The sequence below is a fragment of the Gadus macrocephalus genome, chromosome 19, assembly GCF_031168955.1.
Source record: "Gadus macrocephalus chromosome 19, ASM3116895v1".
Classification (NCBI taxonomy): Eukaryota; Metazoa; Chordata; class Actinopteri; order Gadiformes; family Gadidae; genus Gadus; species Gadus macrocephalus.
The window spans coordinates 11,048,561-11,054,356 of NC_082400.1; the positions used below are offsets into that span (position 1 = coordinate 11,048,561).

The window sequence follows — 5,796 nt, forward strand, 5'->3', positions numbered from 1 at the left end:
ACGTTTAGATTTGCTCTGTATGTTTTTGTACCCTGAATAATCTAGATAATTGTAAAATGTAGACACGGTTTTGTATTGAATGATTCCAGGATTTTAGGTTTAAAGTTGTTGTGGGACCTACATGGTAGTTTGGTTCTTCGTATGGTTTTGAGTGATATAACTTGTACACACTGAGTGCATAATAATGTAAGATAATAATCATAATGTAAGACCATCGCTGGACTTCAGGATCTTCCTCCGTTCAGCTCAAGGTGAGGTGCTGGTTCTGTTTTTTCTTTGGTTGGTTCCGGCCGGAATGTTCGGATTCCAGTCGGACGGTTTGTGCTTCCTGCCGTGGAAGGTTCTGAGTGCGGTCACTTGATTTAGTCCCAATGGTTAGCATAGAACATTGTAGTCTTGACAACCATAAGAAACCACCTGGCAGTTAGTTGGACGGGAGTCCCCTGAGGGAATCTGGCGGAACGTTCTGGATTGTATTTGCGTAACCTCGAGCCGTTGCCAACAAACTATTTTTCGGTTTCCATTGGGAATTGTTGCCCCCTATCTTAAACAACTGAAGTTTGATATTAAATACATACTGACATGCACGTCGTGCAATATGTTAATTTCCGATGGTTGCGCCGTACTTTTAACCACGATGACGTTGCGGGACTCTCACTGCGTACAAAACGGCGTTCTACTTGCGGGCCCATTTTTTACATCAGGGAAGGCTGAAAATCATTTCAAGGTGGAAGATAATTTGACATTTCTTCAACGGAACCCAGCACCTGAATATGGCTGAGTATATTTGATTTAATATCGGTACTGCTTAGTGTTCTTTGTTACTTCAGCTTTTGTACGTTCTAAATATCTGCTGTCATTAATTGCCACAGAAGTTAAACCCTACCCAATGGAATGACGTTAAACAACGACTTTGGTGTAGAGTTACCGACTGGATAATATCAAGGCTAAAATAATGGCCGTAATTCACACATGTTACAGTAGAAGATACTCTAGAACTGTACAAGGTTAAAAAGGTAACATGTAGTTTGTCCCAAGGTGTCTGCCTCCTCACCCAGAGCAAGACCTCCACTTCCTCACCCAGAGCCAGACCTCCACCTCCTGTCAGAAGTCCTCCAGAACAGGTCAGTGCTCTGTGTGAGTAGTCTTCTCGGGTCAGTTTCAATGCAAGGCCTGAATCACTTCTTTAAACTTGTGGACTGCTCTATCTTCATTCCCAAAAACGGGATGCTCATGTCTGGTCTCAAGTCTTTTCTAGCCTTGAGTTATAAAATAATAGTTCAATTAATTGTGTAACTCATTTTCGGATGAGTCAATTAAGTTTATTGTTGGGCAAATGCTGATATAAACCTGCTGCTGTAGCTGAAAGGCGAGGCTGAGAGGCTGGGGACCGGAAGCTTGTGGTGCCAGGGTGAACCGGAGACTGAGGCTGGAGACCAGGGGCCTGCAGCACCGGACCAGAGGGTAACCATCACCAAGCTCATCTGAAACACTAAAATCCACAGTAGTTTAGGTCTGGTTTTGATCATCATATGACTTTAAATCTGTGCCAAGCTGTGATTTGAGTTAATTCATACGGGGGTTATGCAAGAATCATATGAGCCATTAATGTTACTAGTGCTGCTATGACTGTAGTGGATGAATTGCTGAACGTGACAATCTGCAGACGTTGTCTAATTTAAGTGTTTAAATTTGTCTTCCATTTTACAAGTGAACCTCAGATGCAGGAGGTGGGGTGTGTTGCGTCCCCAGGTGATTTACTGCTGACACCAACTGTGTTTGTAACCAGACCAGGAATCCATGGCTGAAGGAGCTGATGGAGGAGCCGTGCTGAAGGAACTGATGGAGGAGCCGAGCTGATGGAGGAGTCGTGCTGAAGGCCCTGCCTTGTGGAGGAGCTGGTGGAGGCCCTGCCTGGTGAAGGACGTCTGTCGTGGGGTAGATGGAACTTGACTCTGAAGTGATCATCACACTCACTGCCACTTCTCGTAGAATACTGCTACCACAAACTACAGGCGTTTGTACCATATATACCAGACGACTACATCTGTTTTTACCACATGTTGAAGCAAGAGTTCCGCTGTTTGTTCCAGACACGGACTCTGTCTGAGGAGAGCTGCTGGAGGAGCTGAGATGCTGGAGGACGACTAGGAATCGACCAACAAGGATTCCTTGTAAGTTTGTATTTACTTACATAGTTGACTTAAAGGGCCAAATACAGCTGTTACTTTGACATACGTTAACCAACTACCGCTGTGTTTTCTTACTAGAACGTGTTTCTGGAGCGGAGGCGAGCTGGTAGGGGAGCCATGAATCTGGAGGATGACCATCACTCTACCATCACTCTCTAAGTTTGTATTAACCAAACAAACTGGAAATAAAGGGCTTAAAAATAAGACAAACTACATGTTTGTTACCAGACTTTAGGGCCAGACCCGCGCTGTTTGTTCCAGAACAGGACTCTGGCTGAGGTGAGCTGATGGAGGAGCCAAGACTCTGGAGGACGACATCACTCCGCCAACCAGGATCCTCGTAAGTTTGCCTAAAATAAACCGAGTGGACTTGTTGTAACGCAGGATTAGTTTGTCCAGTACAAGTTACGGCATACTATTGTGGTTGTTTACCAGACAGACTACAGCTGCTACTTTGTTACGCGCCATTAGAGCCCAACTACTCCTGTGTTTGTGACCTTACATTAGAGACAAACTACTACCGTGTTTGTTACCTTGCATTAGAGCCCAACTACTCCTGTGTTTGTTACCTTAGAGACAAACTACTACTGTGTTTGTTACCTTACATTGGAGACAAACTACTACTGTGTTTGATACCTTACATTAGAGCCCAACTACTACTGTGTTTGTTACATTACATCAGAGACAAACTACTACTGTGTTTGTTACCTTACATTAGAGACAAACTACTACTGTGTTTGTTACCTTTCATTAGAGACAAACTACTACTGTGTTTGTTACCTTTCATTAGAGACGAATTACGTTTGTAACCAGACCACGAATCTGGAGGACTGATGGAGAAGCCGTACATCTGGAAGGCAAATCCTGAGGACCACCAGGACTCTACCATCAAGGATTCCTCATAAGTTTGCATTATCTGGACATAGTGGACTAGGTAGGGGGTTGGAGTTAAACTCTCAAACCAATGGTGCCGGGTTGAAGTCCTCAGAATACAGTGATGCATCCTTGAGCAAGGCGCCCTAAAGCCTGCCTGCTCCTTAATGACTTATCTTTGGTTCAGATAATGTTGCATCTTTTGAATATTGAACCTAATCAATGTCCTTGTTTGATCCGGGCAGACACACCTGAGCTGAACCTCACCTGATCCTGTTTGGTCGGGGGTAGACACACCTGAGCTAAACCCGCCCTGATCCTGACATCCTTCTGGTCCCGTCTCCTCAGTTCATCTGAGCCTCGTCCTCCAGAAGACCTGCTGAGCTCAGCTGTCTGAGGCTGATGGATCAATGACCTCCAGTGGGAGTGATCTTCTTGACCCCACATGTAACCGTGTGCTTCCACACGCCTTTTCCTCACGTCTGTCACTAACCTCACTACTTCACTACTCTCTACTACTTCCTCTTTTCTTCCTTCTCTGTGGTTCAAACCTTTACACTGAAGGCGCGTCTTCCTGCCCTCAGAGGGTTTAGTGTTAGGGTTGAGAGTCAGGGTTTAGAGTCAGGGACAGAGCTGGTCAGGGAGGACTGCTTTTACACAAACCTCTTCACTTGCTTTTGGAATGAAGGAACTGATGGAGGAGCCGAGCTGATGGCGGAGTCGTGCTGAAGGCCCTGCCTTGTGGAGGAGCTGGTGGAGGCCCTGCCTGGTGAAGGACGTCTGTCGTGGGGTAGATGGAACTTGACTCTGAAGTGATCATCACACTCACTGCCACTTCTCGTAGAATACTGCTACCACAAACTACAGGCGTTTGTACCATATATACCAGACGACTACATCTGTTTTTACCACATGTTGAAGCAAGAGTTCCGCTGTTTGTTCCAGACACGGACTCTGTCTGAGGAGAGCTGCTGGAGGAGCTGAGATGCTGGAGGACGACTAGGAATCGACCAACAAGGATTCCTTGTAAGTTTGTATTTACTTACATGGTTGACTTAAAGGGCAAAATACAGCTGTTACTTTGACATACGTTAACCAACTACCGCTGTGTTTTCTTACTAGAACGTGTTTCTGGAGCGGAGGCGAGCTGGTAGGGGAGCCGTGAATCTGGAGGATGACCATCACTCTACCATCACTCTCTAAGTTTGTATTAACCAAACAAACTGGAAATAAAGGGCTTAAAAATAAGACAAACTACATGTTTGTTACCAGACTTTAGGGCCAGACCCGCGCTGTTTGTTCCAGACCAGGACTCTGGCTGAGGAGAGCTGATGGTGGAGCCAAGACTCTGGAGGACGACATCACTCCGCCAACCAGGATCCTCGTAAGTTTGCCTAAAATAAACCGAGTGGACTTGTTGTAACGCAGGATTAGACACCTGAGCTAAACCCGCCCTGATCCTGACATCCTTCTGGTCCCGTCTCCTCAGTTCATCTGAGCCTCGTCCTCCAGAAGACCTGCTGAGCTCAGCTGTCTGAGGCTGATGGATCAATGACCTCCAGTGGGAGTGATCTTCTTGACCCCACATGTAACCGTGTGCTTCCACACGCCTTTTCCTCACGTCTGTCACTAACCTCACTACTTCACTACTCTCTACTACTTCCTCTTTTCTTCCTTCTCTGTGATTCAAACCTTTACACTGAAGGCGCGTCTTCCTGCCCTCAGAGGGTTTAGTGTTAGGGTTGAGAGTCAGGGTTTAGAGTCAGGGACAGAGCTGGTCAGGGAGGACTGCTTTTACACAAACCTCTTCACTTGCTTTTGGAATGGTGGTGACATTTTGAAAAGATTCATTTGGGAAAATGTTTTCCTCTGCTTTCCTTTAAAAAAATTGTATTAAACTTCTGTTAAGTGTTTTTGTTTATATATTAAAATACCACATTGACTTCTACATGTTTGGTGCGGTTCATTTAATTAATAATAATAATACATTTAATTTAGAGGCGCCTTTCAAGACACCCAAGGTCACCTTACAGAGCATATAGTCATCATTCAAAACTATGTAAAACAGACTAGGAATAAAAGGAAAACAGAGGTTAAACATGAATAATAATGATTAATAACACTCAAAGACGCCTAAAGTGAAGGGGGGACCTCACTATCCACCACCAATATGTAGCACCCACTTGGGTGATGCACGGCAGCCAATCGGCGCCAGAACGCTCACTACACACCAGCTTGAGGTGGAGAGTTAGGGATGAGGTGGAGAGTGAGGGAAAAGAACATATTTAAACACTATCGACCATATTTAAACACTGTCGATCACATTTAAACAATATCGACCACATTTAAACACTATCGACCACATTTAAACACTATCGACCACATTTAAACACTATCGCCCACATTTAAACACTATCGACCATATTTAAACACTATGGACCACATGTAAACACTATCGACCACATGTAAACACTATCGACCACATGTAAACACTATCGACCACATGTAAACACTATCGCCCACATTTAAACACTATCGACCACATGTAAACCCTATCGACCATATATAAACTATCGACCACATTTAAACATGTAAACCCTATCGACCACAATTAAACACTATCGACCACATTTAAACATGTAAACCCTATCAACCTTAATTGTCCTTTAACTTGGTTAATGTCAAGCTAAACTTGTGCAAAACATTTAATATACATGATTGTTATTCAGCA

At 44.4% G+C, this 5,796-nt stretch overlaps 2 long non-coding RNA genes across 6 annotated transcripts; both read left to right on the forward strand.

The window, feature by feature from the left end:
- The first annotated feature begins 213 nt into the window (after positions 1 to 213).
- LOC132447551 (uncharacterized) lies at positions 214 to 2,343 on the forward strand. 2 transcript variants are annotated; one of them, XR_009523107.1, is made up of 4 exons: positions 214 to 1,124; positions 1,363 to 1,504; positions 1,790 to 2,174; positions 2,271 to 2,343. It is a non-coding gene; the product is annotated as an uncharacterized LOC132447551 (long non-coding RNA). The 2 variants fall into 2 exon arrangements; XR_009523106.1 differs by having other exon boundaries at positions 1,363 to 1,464.
- A 47-nt stretch (positions 2,344 to 2,390) lies between these two features.
- LOC132447552 (uncharacterized) lies at positions 2,391 to 4,278 on the forward strand. 4 transcript variants are annotated; one of them, XR_009523111.1, is made up of 5 exons: positions 2,391 to 2,532; positions 2,983 to 3,126; positions 3,311 to 3,512; positions 4,011 to 4,095; positions 4,188 to 4,263. It is a non-coding gene; the product is annotated as an uncharacterized LOC132447552 (long non-coding RNA). The 4 variants fall into 4 exon arrangements; XR_009523109.1 differs by having other exon boundaries at positions 2,392 to 2,532; positions 4,011 to 4,091; positions 4,188 to 4,278; XR_009523110.1 differs by having other exon boundaries at positions 2,392 to 2,532; positions 3,006 to 3,126; positions 4,011 to 4,091; positions 4,188 to 4,278.
- The last annotated feature ends 1,518 nt before the right edge of the window (positions 4,279 to 5,796 follow it).